A 17,237-nucleotide genomic window follows, 5' to 3' on the forward strand; every position below is an offset into this window, starting at 1 on the left:
AAGCCCAAGCCCAAGCCCAAGCCCAAGCCCAAGCCCAAGCCCAAGCCCAAGCCCAAGCCCAAGCCCAAGCCCAAGCCCAAGCCCAAGCCCAAGCCCAAGCCCAAGCCCAAGCCCAAGCCCAAGCCCAAGCCCAAGCCCAAGCCCAAGCACAAGCCCAAGCCCAAGCCCAAGCCCAAGCCCAAGCCCAAGCCCAAGCCCAAGCCCAAGCCCAAGCCCAAGCCCAAGCCCAAGCCCAAGCCCAACTCACTGATGTCATGATGTCACACTGATGTCTCTTTCAGACATGTGTCTATGATGTGTGTTTTTATGATTGATGTGTGTGTGTTTTTATATGTGTGTGTGTTTTTATGATTGATGGATGGATGTGTGTGTGTTTTTATGATTGATGGATGGATGTGTGTGTGTTTTTATGATTGATGGATGGATGTGTGTGTGTTTTTATGATTGATGGATGGATGTGTGTGTGTTTTTATGATTGATGGATGGATGTGTGTGTGTGTGTGTGTGTGTGTGTTTATGATATATGACATCAATTTTTATTTTTGGGGCAAGCCTTGGCACAGTGCCAAAATGATGTCGTCCCTTTGGCACAGTGCCAAGTATGACATCATCTTTTTATTTCTGGGGCAAGCCTTGGCACAGTGCCAAGAAAGGTCTTACAAATAATATGAAACACACGAGAGATACAATTTTTAATCTCTTTTATTCAACAAAGTCAAACAAACAATTTTTAAGTCAAACAATAAATAAAGGAAATGGCATTAAACACATTTACAAGTTTTCCAAAGATATGTTCATGACAGCCAGGGAAAGGGAAGGAGGGAAGGAAGAAAGGAAAGAAAGAAAGAAGGGAAAAAGGAAACAAAGGAAAAAGGAAAAAGAAAGGAAGAAACCAGAGAAAAAAAGCAAGAAGGGAAGAAAAGGAAGGAAGGAAAGAAAAGTGAAAAATGGAAGGAAGGAAGGAAGGTAGAAAGGAAAGAAAGAAAGGATAAAAGGAACAAAAGCAAGAAAAAGAAAGAAGGGAAGTAGGAAAGAAAGAAAAATGAAAGAGATGGAAGGAAATAAAGAAAGAAAAAGAAAAGAGATGGAAGGAAATAAAGAAAAAGAGATAGAAAAAGAGAGACATGAGAAATAGAGAGTGAGAAAGAGAGAGAGAAAGAAAGAAATAGAGAGGGAAAGAAAAAGGGAGAGAAAGAGATAGAATGATAAAGGGAGATAGAAAGAAAGAGAGAAAGGAGAAAGAAAAGAGAGAAATAGAAAAAGAAAGAAAAAGAGAAAGAGAGATAGAGAAATACAGATAGAGAAAGAAAGAGAGAGAAAGAGGAAAGAGAGAAAGAGAGAGGAAAGATAGACAGAGAAAGAGAGGAAAGAGAGAAAGAGGGAAGAGATGGAGAGGAAAGAGAGAAAAGAAAGGGAGAGGAAAGAAGAGAGAAACAGAAAGAGAGAAAAGAGAGGAAGAAAAGAGAAAGAAAGATAGAAGGAGAGAGATAGAAAGAGATAGAAAAAGAGACATTGAGAAACAGAGTGAGAAAGAGAAAGAGAAAAATAGAGAAAGAAAAAGGGAGGGAGAGAAAGAGAATGATAAAGGGAGATAGAAAGAAAGAAAGAAAGAAAGACAAATAGAGAAAGAAAAAGAGAGAAAGATAAAGATAGAGAAATACAGATAAAGAAAGAAAGAAAGAGAAAGAGAAAAAGAGAGAAAGAGAGGCAGAGGAAAGAAAGAGAAAGAGGAAAGATAGAAAGAGAAAGAGAGGAAAGAGAGAAAGAGAGGGAAGAGATGGAGAGGAAAGAGAGAAGAGAAAGGGAGAGGAAAGAGAAGTGAGAAACAGAGAAGAAAAATAAAAAGAGAAAGAGAGAGAGGAAAGAGTGAAAGAGAGAGGAAGGGGAGATGAAGGAGAAATAAAAAGAAAGAAAAAGAAAGAAGGAAGGAAAGAAAGAAAGGATAAAAGGAACAAAAGCAAGAAAAAGAAAGAAGGGAAGTAGGAAAGAAAGAAAAATGAAAGAGATGGAAGGAAATAAAGAAAGAAAAAGAAAAGAGATGGAAGGAAATAAAGAAAAAGAGATAGAAAAAGAGAGACATGAGAAATAGAGAGTGAGAAAGAGAGAGAGAAAGAAAGAAATAGAGAGGGAAAGAAAAAGGGAGAGAAAGAGATAGAATGATAAAGGGAGATAGAAAGAAAGAGAGAAAGGAGAAAGAAAAGAGAGAAATAGAAAAAGAAAGAAAAAGAGAAAGAGAGATAGAGAAATACAGATAGAGAAAGAAAGAGAGAGAAAGAGGAAAGAGAGAAAGAGAGAGGAAAGATAGACAGAGAAAGAGAGGAAAGAGAGAAAGAGGGAAGAGATGGAGAGGAAAGAGAGAAAAGAAAGGGAGAGGAAAGAAGAGAGAAACAGAAAGAGAAAAGAGAGGAAGAAAAGAGAAAGAAAGATAGAAGGAGAGAGATAGAAAGAGATAGAAAAAGAGACATTGAGAAACAGAGTGAGAAAGAGAAAGAGAAAAATAGAGAAAGAAAAAGGGAGGGAGAGAAAGAGAATGATAAAGGGATATAGAAAGAAAGAAAGAAAGACAAATAGAGAAAGAAAAAGAGAGAAAGATAAAGATAGAGAAATACAGATAAAGAAAGAAAGAAAGAGAAAGAGAAAAAGAGAGGCAGAGGAAAGAAAGAGAAAGAGGAAAGATAGAAAGAGAAAGAGAGGAAAGAGAGAAAGAGAGGGAAGAGATGGAGAGGAAAGAGAGAAGAGAAAGAGAGAGGAAAGAGAAGTGAGAAACAGAGAAGAAAAATAGAAAGAGAAAGAGAGAGAGGAAAGAGTGAAAGAGAGAGGAAGGGGAGATGAAGGAGAAATAAAAAGAAAGAAAAAGAAAGAAGGAAGGAAAGAAAGAAAGGATAAAAGGAACAAAAGCAAGAAAAAGAAAGAAGGGAAGTAGGAAAGAAAGAAAAATGAAAGAGATGGAAGGAAATAAAGAAAGAAAAAGAAAAGAGATGGAAGGAAATAAAGAAAAAGAGATAGAAAAAGAGAGACATTGAGAAATAGAGAGTGAGAAAGAGAGAGAGAAAGAAAGAAATAGAGAGGGAAAGAAAAAGGGAGAGAGAAAGAGAGAGAATGATAAAGGGAGATAGAAAGAAAGGAGAGAGAAAGAAAGGAGAGAAATAGAAAGAGAAGAAAGAAAAAGAGAAAGAGAGATAGAGAAATACAGATAAAGAAAGAGAAAGAGGAAAGAGAGAGAGGAAAGATAGAAAGAGAAAGAGAGGAAAGAGAGAAAGAGGGAAGAGATGGAGAGGAAAGAGAGAGAAAAGAAAGGGAGAGGAAAGAGAAGAGAGAAACAGAAAGAGGGAAAAGAGAGGAAGAAAAAGAAAGATAGAAGGAGAGAGATAGAAAAAGAGACATTGAGAAACAGAGTGAGAAAGAGAAAGAGAAAAATAGAGAAAGAAAAAGGGAGAGAAAGAGAATGATAAAGGGAGATAGAAAGAAAGAGACAAATAGAGAAAGAGAGAAAGATAAAGATAGAGAAATACAGATAAAGAAAGAAAAAGAGAAAGAAAGAGAAAAAGAAAGAGGCAGAGGAAAGAGAAAGAGAGGAAAGAAAGGAAAGAGAGAAAGAGATGGAGAGGAAAGAGAGAAGAGAAAGGGAGAGGAAAGAGAAGTGAGAAACAGAAAGAGAGAGAAGAAAAATAGAGAGAAAGAGAGAGAGGAAAGAGTGAAAGAGAGAGGAAGGGGAGATGAAGGAGAAATAAAAAGAAAGAAAGAAGGAAGGAATGAAAGAAAGAAAGGATAATAGGAACAAAAGCAAGAAAAAGAAAGAAGGGAAGTAGGAAAGAAAGAAAAATGAAAGAGATGGAAGGAAATAAAGAAAGAAAAAGAAAAGAGATGGAAGGAAATAAAGAAAGAAAAAGAGATAGAAAAAGAGAGACATTGAGAAATAGAGAGTGAGAAAGAGAGAAAAAGAAATAAAGAGGGAAAGAAAAAGGGAGAGAGAGAAAGAGAGAGAATGATAAAGGGAGATAGAAAGAAAGAAAGGAGAGAAAGAAAGAAAGGAGAGAAATAGAAAGAGAAGAAAGAGAAAGAGAGATAGAGAAATACAGATAGAGAAAGAAAGAAAGAAAAAGAGGAAAGAGAGAAAGGGAGAGGAAAGATAGAAAGAGAAAGAGAGGAAAGAGAGAAAGAGGGAAGAGATGGAGAGGAAAGAGAGAGAAAAGAAAGGGAGAGGAAAGAGAAGAAACAGAAAGAGGGAAAAGAGAGGAAGAAAAGAGAGAAAGAAAGATAGAAGGAGAGAGATAGAAAGATAGAAAAAGAGACATTGAGAAACAGAGTGAGAAAGAGAAAGAGAAAAATAGAGAAAGAAAAAGGGAGGGAGAGAAAGAGAATGATAAAGGGAGATAGAAAGAAAGAAATAGAGAAAGAAAAAGAGAAAGATAAAGATAGAGATATACAGATAAAGAAAGAAAAAGAGAAAGAGAAAAAGAAAGAGGCAGAGGAAAGAAAGAGAAAGAGAGGAAAGAGAAAGAGAGGAAAGAGAGAAAGAGAGGGAAGAGATGGAGAGGAAAGAGAGAAGAGAAAGGGAGAGGAAAGAGAAGTGAGAAACAGAAAGAGAGAGAAGAAAAATAGAAAGAGAGAAAGAGAGAGAGGAAAGAGTGAAAGAGAGAGGAAGGGGAGATGAAGGAGAAATAAAAAGAAAGAAAAAGAAAGAAAGAAGGAAGGAAAGAAAGAAAGGATAAAAGGAACAAAAGCAAGAAAAAGAAGGGAGGTAGGAAAGAAAGAAAAATGAAAGAGATGGAAGGAAGGAAATAAAGAAAAAGAAAAGAGATAAGGAAGTAAGGATAAAAGGAAGAAAAGAAAGAGAAAGGAAGGAAAGAACAAGGAAAGAATGAAAGAAAAAGAAACAAGGAAAGAAAAGAAAGGAAAGAAAAGGAAAAATGAAAGAGATGGAAGGAAGAAAGGACAGAAAGAAAGAAAAAGAGAAAGAAGAAAGAGAAGAAGGAAAGAAAGAAAGAAAGAAAGAAAGAAAAAGAAAGCAAAGAAAAAAGCAGGAAAGGAAAGAGAGAAAAATGAAAGAGATGGAAAGAAAGAAAGAAAAAGAAAAGAGAAGAAAGAGAAGAAAGAAGGAAAGAAAAAAAGAATGAGGAAAGGATGGATAAAAGGAAGGAAAAAAGGAAAAAGAAAGGAAAAAAGGAAGCAAGTAGACAAAACAGCAAGAAAAGGAAGAAAGGAAGGAAATAAAGAAAAAAGATGGAAGGATGGTAGGAAGGAAAGAATGAAGAGAAAAGGAAGGGAAAAAGGAAAGAAAGAGAAAAGAAAGGGAGGAATGAAGGAAAAAAGAAAGAAAGAGGAAGAAAGCAAAGAAAAAAGCAGGAAAGGAAGAAAGGAAGGAAAGAAAGGAAAGAAAAGTGAAAGAGATGGAAAGAAAGAAAAAAGAAAAGAAAGGGAAGAAAAGAAGGAAAGAAAAACAAACGAGAGATGGAAGGAAGAAAGGACAGAAAGAAAGAAAAAGAAAAAAGAGAAGAAGGAAAGAAAGAGGAAGAAAGCAAAGAAAAAAGAAGGAAAGGAAGAGAGAAAAATGAAAGAGATGGAAAGAAAGAAAGAAAGAAAGAAAGAAAAAAAAGAATGAGAGAAGGAAAAAAGGAAGAAGAAAGGAAAAAAGGAAGGAAGCAAGCAGAGAAAACAGCAAGACAAGGAAGAAAGGAAGGAAATAAAGAAAAAAGATGAAAGGAAGGTAGGAAGGAAGGAAAGAACTTACCTGTTGGTTGCCTTGCCTTCGTGCTGTGCGGTGCAAAAAAAGAACTACAAACTATACAAATTACCTTCCCTTAAATATTCCACCATTAAAAAAAGACCTCTGCATTTTCAGATCCCACAACTTCAAAGTTACAAAGTTACAAAGTTACAAGAAAGCAGAGAAAAAAGCAGGAAAGAAAGAAAAATGAAAGAGATGGAAGGAAGAAAAGAAAGAAAAAGAAAAGAGATAAGGAAGGAAGGATAAAAGGAAGAAAAGAAAGGAGAAAGAGAAGACAGGAAGGAAAGAAAAATGAAAGATGGAAGTCAACAAAGTCAAACAAACAATTTTTAAGTCAAACAATAAATCAAGGAAATGGCATTAAACACATTTACAAGTTTTCCAAAGATATGTTCACGACAGCCAGGGGAAGGGAAGGAGGGAAGGAAGAAAGGAAAGAAAGAAATAGAAAAAAGGAAAAAGAAGGAAGGAAAGAAAAAGAAAAGAGAAGGAAGGATGTAAGGAACAAAGGAAAGAAAGAAAGAAGAAAGGGAAGAAGGAACCAGAGAAAAAAAGCAAGAAGGAAAGAAAAAGAAAGAAGGAAAGAAGGAAAGAAAAAGAAAAATGAGAGAGATGGAAGTAAGAAAGGACAGAAAGAAAGAAAAAGAAGAAAGGGAAGAAGGAAAGAAAGAGAAAGAAGAAAGGGAGGAAGGAAGGAAAAAAGAAAGATGAAGAAAGCAAAGAAGAAAGGAAGGAAAGAAAGAAAAATGAAAGAGATGGAAGGAAGGAAAGAAAAAGAAAAGAGAAGGAAGGATGTAAGGAACAAAGGAAAGAAAGAAAGAAGAAAGGGAAGAATGAACCAGAGGAAAAAAGCAAGAAGGAAAGAAAAGAAAGAAGGAAAGAAGGAAAGAAAAATAAAAATGAGAGAGATGGAAGTAAGAAAGGACAGAAAGAAAGAAAAAGAAAGAAGAAAGGGAAGAAGGAAAGAAAGAGAAAGAAGAAAGGGAGGAAGGAAGGAAAAAAGAAAGAAAGATGAAGAAAGCAAAGAAGAAAGGAAGGAAAGAAAGAAAAATGAAAGATGGAAGGAAGGAAAGAAAAAGAAAAAGAGAGAAGGGAAGAAAGGAAGGAAGGAAAGAAAAAGAAAAGAATGAGAGTAGGAAGGAAGGATGGATAAAAGGAAGGAAAGAAGGAAAGAAAGAAAAAAGGAAAAAGAAAGGAAGAAGAAAGGAAGCAAGCAGCGAAAACAGCAATAAAAGGAAGAGGAAGAAAATAAAGAAAAAAGATGGAAGGAAGGAAAGAAAAAGGAAAAAGAAAAGAAAGAGAGAAGGAAGGATGGCTAAAAGGAAAGAATGAAAGAAAAAGAAAGAAGGAAAGAAAAGAAAGAAGGAAAGAAAAGAAAGAAGGAAAGAAAAAGAAAAACGAAAGAGATGGAAGGAAGAAAGGACAGAAAAAAAGAAAGAAAAAGAGAAAGAAGAAAGAGAAGAAGGAAAGAAAGAAAGCAGAGAAAAAAGCAGGAAAGAAAGAAAAATGAAAGAGATGGAAAGAAGGAAATAAAGAAAAAGAGATAAGGAAGGAAGGATAAAAGGAAGAAAAGAAAGAAAGGAGAAAGAGAAGAAAGGAAGCAAAGAAAAATGAAAGATGGAAGTCAACAAAGTCAAACAAACAATTTTTAAGTCAAACAATAAATCAAGGAAATGGCATTAAACACATTTACAAGTTTTCCAAAGATATGTTCACGACAGCCCGGGGAAGGGAAGGAGGGAAGGAAGAAAGGAAAGAAAGAAAAAGAAAAAAGGAAAAAGAAGGAAGGAAAGAAAGAAAGGAAGAAAAAGAAAAGGAAGGATGTAAGGAACGAAGGAAAGAAAGAAAGAAGAAAGGGAAGAAGGAAGCAAAGGAAAAAGGAAAAAGAAAGGAAGGAACCAGAGAAAAAAAGCAAGAAGGGAAGAAAAGGAAGGAAAGAAAAATGAAAGACTGAAGGAAGGAAGGTAGGAAAAAAAGAAAGAGAAAGAAAGAAAGAAAGGAAGGAAGGAAGGAAGGAAGACTAAAAGGAACAAAATCAAGAAAAAGAAGAAAGGGAAGTAGGAAAGAAAGAAAAATGAAAGAGATGGAAGGAAGGAAAAGCAAGATAGACAGATAGATAGATAGAAATGGAAGGAAGGAAAAGAAAGAAAAAGAAAAAGGAAAGAAAAAAGAAAGTGAAGGAAGAAAGAAAAAGAAAAACAGATGGAAGGAATGAAAAAAGAAAAGAAGGAAAGAAAAGAAAGAAGGAAAGAAAAAGAAAAATGAAAGAGATGGAAGGAAGAAAGGACAGAAAGAAAGAAAGAAAAAGAAAAAAGAAAGAGGAAAGAAAGAAAGAAAGAAAGAAAGAAAGCAGAGAAAAAAGCAGGAAAGAAAGAAAAATGAAAGAGATGGAAGGAAGGAAAGAAAGAAAAAGAAAAGATATAAGGAAGGAAGGATAAAAGGAAGAAAAGAAAGAAAGGAGAAAGAGAAGACAGGAAGGAAAGAAAAATGAAAGATGGAAGTCAACAAAGTCAAACAAACAATTTTTAAGTCAAACAATAAATCAAGGAAATGGCATTAAACACATTTACAAGTTTTCCAAAGATATGTTCACGACAGCCAGGGGAAGGGAAGGAGGGAAGGAAGAAAGGAAAGAAAGAAAAAGAAAAAAGGAAAAAGAAGGAAGGAAAGAAAAAGAAAAGAGAAGGAAGGATGTAAGGAACAAAGGAAAGAAAGAAAGAAGAAAGGGAAGAATGAACCAGAGGAAAAAAGCAAGAAGGAAAGAAAAGAAAGAAGGAAAGAAGGAAAGAAAAATAAAAATGAGAGAGATGGAAGTAAGAAAGGACAGAAAGAAAGAAAAAGAAAGAAGAAAGGGAAGAAGGAAAGAAAGAGAAAGAAGAAAGGGAGGAAGGAAGGAAAAAAGAAAGATGAAGAAAGCAAAGAAGAAAGGAAGGAAAGAAAGAAAAATGAAAGAGATGGAAGGAAGGAAAGAAAAAGAAAAAGAGAGAAGAAAGGAAGGAAGGAAAGAAAAAGAAAAGAATGAGAGTAGGAAGGATGGATAAAAGGAAGGAAAGAAGGAAAGAAAGAAAAAAGGAAAAAGAAAGGAAGAAGAAAGGAAGCAAGCAGCGAAAACAGCAATAAAAGGAAGAGGAAGAAAATAAAGAAAAAAGATGGAAGGAAGGAAAGAAAAAGGAAAAAGAAAAGAAAGAGAGAAGGAAGGATGGCTAAAAGGAAAGAATGAAAGAAAAAGAAAGAAGGAAAGAAAAGAAAGAAGGAAAGAAAAGAAAGAAGGAAAGAAAAAGAAAAACGAAAGAGATGGAAGGAAGAAAGGACAGAAAGAAAGAAAGAAAAAGAGAAAGAAGAAAGAGAAGAAGGAAAGAAAGAAAGCAGAGAAAAAAGCAGGAAAGAAAGAAAAATGAAAGAGATGGAAAGAAGGAAATAAAGAAAAAGAGATAAGGAAGGAAGGATAAAAGGAAGAAAAGAAAGAAAGGAGAAAGAGAAGAAAGGAAGCAAAGAAAAATGAAAGATGGAAGTCAACAAAGTCAAACAAACAATTTTTAAGTCAAACAATAAATCAAGGAAATGGCATTAAACACATTTACAAGTTTTCCAAAGATATGTTCACGACAGCCAGGGGGAGGGAAGGAAGAAAGGAAAGAAAGAAATAGAAAAAAGGAAAAAGAAGGAAGGAAAAGAGATAAAAAGACAGACAGATAGATAGATAGAAATGGAAGAAAGAAAAAGGAAAAGAAAGGAAAAAAGAAAGAAAAAAAAGAAGAAAGGAAAAGAAAGGGAAAAAGAAAGGAAGGAAGAAAAAAGAGATGGAAGGAAGGAAGGAAAAGAAAGATAAAAAGACAGATAGAAAGAAATGGAAGGAAGGAAAAGAAAGAAAAAGGAAAGAAAAAAGAAAGTGAAGGAAGAAAGAAAAAGAAAAATAGATGGAAGGAATGAAAAAAGAAAGGAAGAAGGAAAGAAAAGAAAGAAGGAAAGAAAAAGAAAAATGAAAGAGATGGAAGGAAGAAAGGACAGAAAGAAAGAAAGAAAAAGAGAAAGAAGAAAGAGAAGAAGGAAAGAGAAAGAAAGAAAGAAAGAAAGAAAGAAAGAAAGAAAGAAAGAAAGGAAGAAAGAAAGAAAGAAAGAAAGCAGAGAAAAAAGCAGGAAAGAAAGAAAAATGAAAGAGATGGAAGGAAGGAAAGAAAGAAAAAGAAAAGACATAAGGAAGGAAGGATAAAAGGAAGAAAAGAAAGAAAGGAGAAAGAGAAGACAGGAAGGAAAGAAAAATGAAAGATGGAAGTCAACAAAGTCAAACAAACAATTTTTAAGTCAAACAATAAATCAAGGAAATGGCATTAAACACATTTACAAGTTTTCCAAAGATATGTTCACGACAGCCAGGGGAAGGGAAGGAGGGAAGGAAGAAAGGAAAGAAAGAAAAAGGAAAAAGAAGGAAGAAAGAAAAAGAAAAAGATAGATGGAAGGAAGGAAGGAACGAAAAAAAGAAAGGAAGAAGAAAGAAGGAAAGAAAGGAAAAGGGAAAAAGGAAGAAAAAAGTAAGAGAAGAAGGAAAAGAAAGATAAAAAGACAGATAGAAAGATAGAAAGAAATGGAAGGAAGGAAAAGAAAGAAAAAGGAAAGAAAAAAGAAAGTGAAGGAAGAAAGAAAAACAGATGGAAGGAAGGAATGAAAAAAGAAAAGGAAGGAAAGAAAAAGAAAGGAAGGAAGGAAAAGAGATAAAAAGACAGAGATAGATAGATAGAAATGGAAGGAAGGAAAAGAAAAAGAAAGGAATGAAAAAAGAAAGTGAACGAAGAAAGAAAAAGAAAAACATAGATGGAAGGAAGGAAAAAAGGAAGAAAGAGAAGGAAAGAAAGGAAAAGAAAGGAAGAAAAAAGAAAGGGAAGGAAGGAAAAGAGATAAAAAGACAGACAGACAGATAGATAGATAGATAGATAGATAGAAATGGAAGGAAGAAAAAGAAAGGAAAGAAAGAAAAAAGTGAATGAAGGAAAGAAGGAAAAAGAAAGAAAAAAGAAATCAGAAAAAGAAATAGATAGATGAAAGGAAGGAACGAAAAGACAGAAAGGAAAAGAAAAAAGGAAGGAAGGAAGGAAGAAAGAAAGAAAAAGAGAAAGGAAAAGAAAGAAAGGAAGAAAAAAGAGATGGAAGGAAGGAAGGAAAAGAAAGATAGATAGAATGAGAGAGAAGGAAGGAAGGAAAGAGACTGAGGGAGGAAAAAACAAAAAAGGATAAGGGAGGAAAGAAAAGAAGAAAAAAGAGGAAGGGAGGGAAGAAAGGAATGAATTAAAGGAGGGAGGAATTCTGGGAGTTGAAATCCACAATTATGAAAGGGCCAAGTTTGAAGACCCCTGTTCTAGGCAGGAAACTATACCAGGGGTCTTCAAACTTGTCCCTTTTATGACTGTGGACTTTAACTCCCAGAATTCCTCAGCCAAGCTCACGTACAAGTACACAAGTCATGCAAGAGCCGAGTTTGAAGACCCCTGCTCTAGGCAGCTTAACTGGAACAGTTCTGGATTGTCCACTAATAAGATTCGTTTCTCTTCCTTCTCATTCTCCAGAGTCTTCACGGCCGGCAATTGTAGCCGATTCCCAATGTTCACTTAACAAGCAAGTAGACATTGTCCTCATCTTTTTGTTTTTTTCTTTTCTTTTCCAGCCTTTTGGGGGAGACAATTATTGTGATCCGGTCAACAACCGAGCCTTTTGCAACTATGACGATGGAGATTGTTGCGTGTCAACGGTGAAGACCAGGAAGGTAAGATGGCCTTCTTGTCATCCTGGCATCAGTCCAAGTGGTGTAATCTTTCAGTCGCGATCGCTGTTTTCCCATTTACAATTCAAACCCAGGAAACTGTTAACAGGAAGCCTTCCCCTCATCGTCGTATAGCCTTTGTGTAGATTCTCCTGTAATAAAGAGAAGAGACAAATTAGAGATTTGAAAAGGCAGGCAAGCCAGCTTTAATTTTTACCTGAAACACACTAGATTTGTTCCAGTATGTCTAGTCCAATAAAGATAAGGACTAGGGGTGACCAAATAGCAGTCTTCCAATATCTCAGGGGCTGCCCCAAAGAAGAGGGAGTCAAGCTGTTCTCCAAAGCAGAACAAGAAGGCAGGACAAGAAGCAACGGATGGAAACTCACCAAGGAGAGAAGCAAACTAGAACTAAGGAGAATTTTTCTGACAGTGAGAACAATTAATCAATGAAACAACCTGCTTCCAGAAGTTTTTAAGGAGACATGGATAACCATTTATCTGACATGTTATAGGACGGGGGTCTTCCAACTTGGCCCTTTGATGACTTGTGGACTTCAACTCCCAGAATTCCTCAGCCCGTGTGCCTGGCTGAAGAATTCTGGGAGTTGAAGTCCACCCATCTTAAAGTTGCCAGCTATTTAAAAAAAAAAGGTTTAGACCAGGGGTCTTCAATCTTGGTCCTTTGATGACTTGTGAACTTCAACTCCCAGAATTCCTCAGCCAGCATGCCTAGCTGAGGAATTCTGGGAGTTGAAGTCTATAAGTCATCAGAGGGGACCAGCTTGAAGACCTCCAAGGTCCCTTCCAACTCTCTGATTCTGTTAACACTTATCTGGCCCCCAGATAAGCACAGAATAACAGAGTTGGAAGGGACCTTGTAGGTCATCTAGTCCAACCCCCACCCACCCAAGCAGGAGACCCTACCCCATTACTGACAGATGGCAGTCCAGTCTCTTCTTGAAAGATTCCAGTGATGAAGCTCCCACAACCTCTGAGGGCAACTTCTGTTCCACGGGTTGACTGTTCTCACCTCATTTCTAGCCTGAATCTCTTGTTCTGTTAGATTCTGTTTCTAACCCACCAAATTAAAGTCCGTGGCTCCATTGAAAGTATAATGGATCTATCTATCTATCAGTGACTCACTAGCAGAAGGGAAAAAGGAGCACAGGATTTCCCCCCCCCCCACACACTTGTATTTCAACCTCCTCGTGCAATGAGGCCCACCACCTGCCTCCTTTGAACTCCATTTCTGCACTTATCTTACTAAATGCTAGTTTCCCCACCGCCTTTGGAATTTAAAAGCCTAGCTGAGGTTTATGAAGGGCCAACTGTGAAATAAATTAACAAAAACCCACTTGGCCAGCACAGCCGATGAATACATTTGGAGAGAGAGAGAAACTATAAAAAAAGTAATCTATATTAAAAAAACCGCCCCAAACTTTTTGCATTTCAAAGAGAAGCCTGCCCCACCTTTGGCTACTGAGCTCACTCTTAAGAATTCAGCTGCTGTAACATTTTAAAGCCACATGCAACATTTTAAAAAAGGATGTGTGGCCCAGCAATTTTTGCCCAGCGTTTAAAAGTACCTGCAGGATTTGGATTTTGTTGAGACTCTGGAAAATGTCTCAAAGATAATTTGTAAAAAAAAAAAAAAAAGCAGTTCCAGAGGGCAAAGCCTATCCAGGAATTTACTGATTACTGGTGAAAGAAAACGTACAATTAAAAAAAGTTAAGAATACTCTTTGCTTCATTATCTATGGCAGGGGTCTTCAAACCTGGCCCTTTTATGACTTGTGGACTTCAACTCCCAGAATTCCTTGGCTGAGGAATTGTGGGAGTTAAAGACCAGGGGTCTTCAAACTTGGCCCTTTGATAACTTGTGGACTTGTGCCTGGCTGAGGAATTCTGGGAGTTGAAGTCCACTCCTCTTAAAGTCTATAGCAGGGGTCTTCAAACTTGGCCATTTTATGACTTGTGGACTTCAACTCCAAGAATTCCTCAGCCAGCATGCCTGGCTGAAGAATTCTGGGTGTTGAAGTCCACAAGTCATAAAAGGGCAAGTTTGAAGACCCCTGGATTGGATAATCCCCCTCCCCTCTCTCTATAAATTTTAAAATTCTTACCCGTATTATCCACGCCTTGAGGGATAATGACATCTGCATATTTCTTGGTCTGCAAGGGAAGAGAAGAAAAGTCACAATTCTCAAAAAACACACAAGGACAACAACCCAGCCTAAGCAAGTATCTGTTCAGAAGTGATCTTAGCCAGAAGAAAGGAAACAGGCTTAGATTTCTTCCAACAGGCACTCAATAAGCTTCAACTTCTACCAATAGTCCTGGAGTTACGATCACAAATTAAACAATTCCCACTGTTAAGCAAGGTGCCCCATTTTATGACCTCTTTTTTGCCAGAATTGTTAAGCGAATCACTGCAGTTGTGAATGACTCATGTCATCCTTAAGCCAACCCGGCTTCTCCCACTGAACTGTGCTGGTGGGAAGCCGGGCTGAAAACAGTCACAATTTTTTTATTTTATTTTGGGGGAAAAAAATCACATAGCCACCTACAGGCTGATAAAGATGCAGAATAATACCCCCCCCCCCCAATATTTTCCCTCTTCCATATATTCATCAAACAAGGAAAAGCCTCCAGAGACAGAAAAGAGAAGCCATTGAGGGAACTAGCTTAAAAAGGCACATTCCCCTTTAAGAATTGGCCGACTGGCTAGCAGCTGGCACTTAAGGAAGAAAAAAAAACCCGTAAACAAGTACTTGCTGCCCGCTAAGGCAGCCTCCCCAAATGGCTCCATTCATAAGGAAAGGAATGCTCCAGGCAAAAGCCATTCGGGAGAAAAATACTGCAAAACCCCTTGCAGCAAAACTAACAGCTCACAATAGCAGAGCGACAGAAGCTAACACCACCAGCCCAACAGAAACTGCCAAACACTCCTTAAGCACGCAAAGCCCACCTTGCACAAAGCCCAGAACTTCCGAGTTACAAAAGCACGTAAGAATCCTTCCACTCTCCATCTCCCTCCCTCCCCAGGGCCTTACCTCCAGTTGATGCTGCCGGCATGCATCCTTGCTTGCTTGCTTGCTTCCTTGCTCGCTTGCTTAACCGGCCATCTCCCGAACGCTGCTGTCTCCGCATCGCCTCCTCCTCGTTTCTCTTCCGGGTCAACCGGAAGTGAGCCTGGCGTCTTTGCCTCCCTCTGCCACTCTGGGCGACTCTCTTACCAACAAGTTCTTGCCTGTGCTGGCTCGTTCCCTCCGCCGCTATGCTTGGCTGAGCAGGGCTGCAGGACTACCTGCCACGGGCTAATGCATGCCACCGGTTAATCATAATAGAGCGACGGGGCTGCAGAACAGGCACGGAAGCAGGAAACCCGTTTCCCAAAGCCTTAAACCGAGTTAAAAAAGGCCGATGATGGCCTCGGTGCTAATGGTACGGGACAGAAGATATTGCCCTCCTGTGGTCAAGGCAGGAATAGCAGCCCCACGAGGAAATAAACGTTACCCCAAAGAGGTTTGCGAAAAAGCCAGGGTTTCCCAAGATAGGACAGGCTGTGTGGATCAAAGTCATCGGAATGCAAATTTTCTTAACTAGAACAATTGCAAGGAGCCTTTCTGCCTACACCTGTGCCCGTTTTGCAGTCCCTGGGCCTCCCGTTATTCTATTAATACAAATAACGGGGCTTCTCATAATAAAGATGCAGAATAATAACCTTAAAATCCCATTGAATGCAGCCTTACGTTAGCCTTACTCTTTTCTAACCCCCAAAGTGGGCCAAAAGTCTGGCCCTAATATTTCCTTAGCCCAAAGAGGGCAAAAAAGTCAGGCTTTCCCAAGATAGGACAGGCTAGGTTGGTCAGTTTGGGGGCAAGTCATCAGAATGCAGCCTTACGTCGACCTTACTCTTTTCTAACTAGAAAATTTGCAAAGAGCCTTTTCCCCTGGCAGCGTGCCAGGGCAACGTAATGCTGTAGCCAGAACCAGCTTGGGACACAGGCTTTGTAATAGGCTTTATGTAGGGACCGGATGCCCTGGTCCCTGCACCGTTCCAGGCTGAGTGTTGAAATCAGAACTTTGATTGAAGAATCAGTCAGAGGCCAACATAACCAGCCCTGGGAGCCTGGGAACCAGCATTAACGGTCGTAAAGTGAGGTTTACCTATAGTGTATAGCTTTACGATTGCGCATCAAGTGTATTCATCTTCCAGGATCACAACAAAGAATTTTGTACATTAAAGATTTTGTCTTAATTAGTGAAACAGTTATCGTCATCAATGTAACAAGCTGAAAAATACAGCAATCTGATAGAAGACTGAGGTAACAAAATACTTCACCAAATAAGAAAAAAAAAGTAAACAGAACTGGAAGGGGGACAATTCACAAGGAGTGAGAGATGAGAGGCCTGTACAATAAAACGCCCTGCAGTGGACCACTGGAAATATGGCTAAAAAGGGAGATAAAAAAATTAAAATTGTGCAACGGGTCTCACCAAAGGGAAAACTAAACAAAAGCAAAGTCTAGAAATGGGTTTAAACCACAAAGGCAAAAACAGCTGAAGATCCAGATACTATTGTTTCTGCTTCCATCGAGTGCTACCTGGAAAAAAAACAAAAGCAAAAACCAATCCACCATTTGGGGGTCGATATCATTAGAATGTACAAATTCCCATCCTTACAATAAAACACTCAGACGTCATTGGGCAGGACAGCAAATTTTATTAACTCTCAAGTGCTTTTAAAATACAGAACAGCAATACAGAAATAACACATTTTGTGCTTCAACATTGACATTTCAAGAAATCAAACAGCCTCTTAAGATAGCCTCCCATTAGCCTTTTGCATTTTCCCCACTCCCCCCCCCTTCCCATCCCTTTCAATCATAAAAGCATTGGTATTTAAATAACCATTAAAAATATCACTAAAAGAAACAAACCACATGAAAGTGATCCCCAAGAGGTACAATGCTAAAGGAAAAGGAATTTATGCAAGGAGAGATTGAGAAAGGAGATGCTGGGGGGGGGGGCAAATGGAGATTTCATAAAGTTGATGTTTGCCCTAAGAAGTTGGAATATTAAGCCCAGTGACGTTTTAGACACCAAGCGACGAATAATAGGAGGGATATTTTTCCCCTTCTTCCCTCTGCTGGTATTTTCTAGGAAAAGATGGGGGGGGGGGTTGAGAGGGAGGGGGCAAGTCGAAAGGACAAAAGGGGAGGAATATATTTAATCTTAACCCCCTGTTGTCAAAGTCAGAGTAAGCCAATAAACAGAAAGTCAATGGAGACACAAAAAAGAAACCCTGCAAACTACTTTATCCCAAGTTCACACTAATAACACAAGACACATTTAATTCATACGCACACATGGCCTATAACAAGAGAAGGAGAAATGATAGTAGATAGATAGATAGATAGATATAGATTAGATAGATATAAAGAGAGATAAACATAAAGATAAATAAAATAGATACAAATAGAGAGAAATAGAAATAAATAAATATAGATACATATAGACAAGAGATAAGATAAACAAGAGACAAAGGATAAGATAGCTAGCTAGCTAGCTAGCTAGCTAGCAAGATAGATAGATAGATAGATAGATAGATAAACAAAGATAAATAAAATAGATACAAATAGTGAGAAATAGAAATAAATAAATAAATAAATACATATAGACAAGAGATAACATAAACAAGAGACAAGGGATAAGATAAATAGCTAGATGAGAGAGAGGGAGAGAGAGAGG

The 17,237-nt window shown here is 37.6% G+C and overlaps 1 long non-coding RNA gene across 1 annotated transcript; it reads right to left on the reverse strand.

The window, feature by feature from the left end:
* Positions 1–11,381: 11,381 nt before the first annotated feature.
* Positions 11,382–15,177, reverse strand: LOC120300721. The gene is made up of 3 exons (XR_005554719.1): positions 14,537–15,177; positions 13,607–13,655; positions 11,382–11,632 (listed from the first exon to the last, which is right to left on the reverse strand). It is a non-coding gene; the product is annotated as an uncharacterized LOC120300721 (long non-coding RNA).
* Positions 15,178–17,237: the final 2,060 nt, after the last annotated feature.

Source organism: Crotalus tigris, unplaced genomic scaffold (genome assembly GCF_016545835.1).
Source record: "Crotalus tigris isolate CLP2741 ecotype Arizona unplaced genomic scaffold, ASM1654583v1 scf7180000024350.909852, whole genome shotgun sequence".
NCBI lineage: Eukaryota > Metazoa > Chordata > Lepidosauria > Squamata > Viperidae > Crotalus > Crotalus tigris.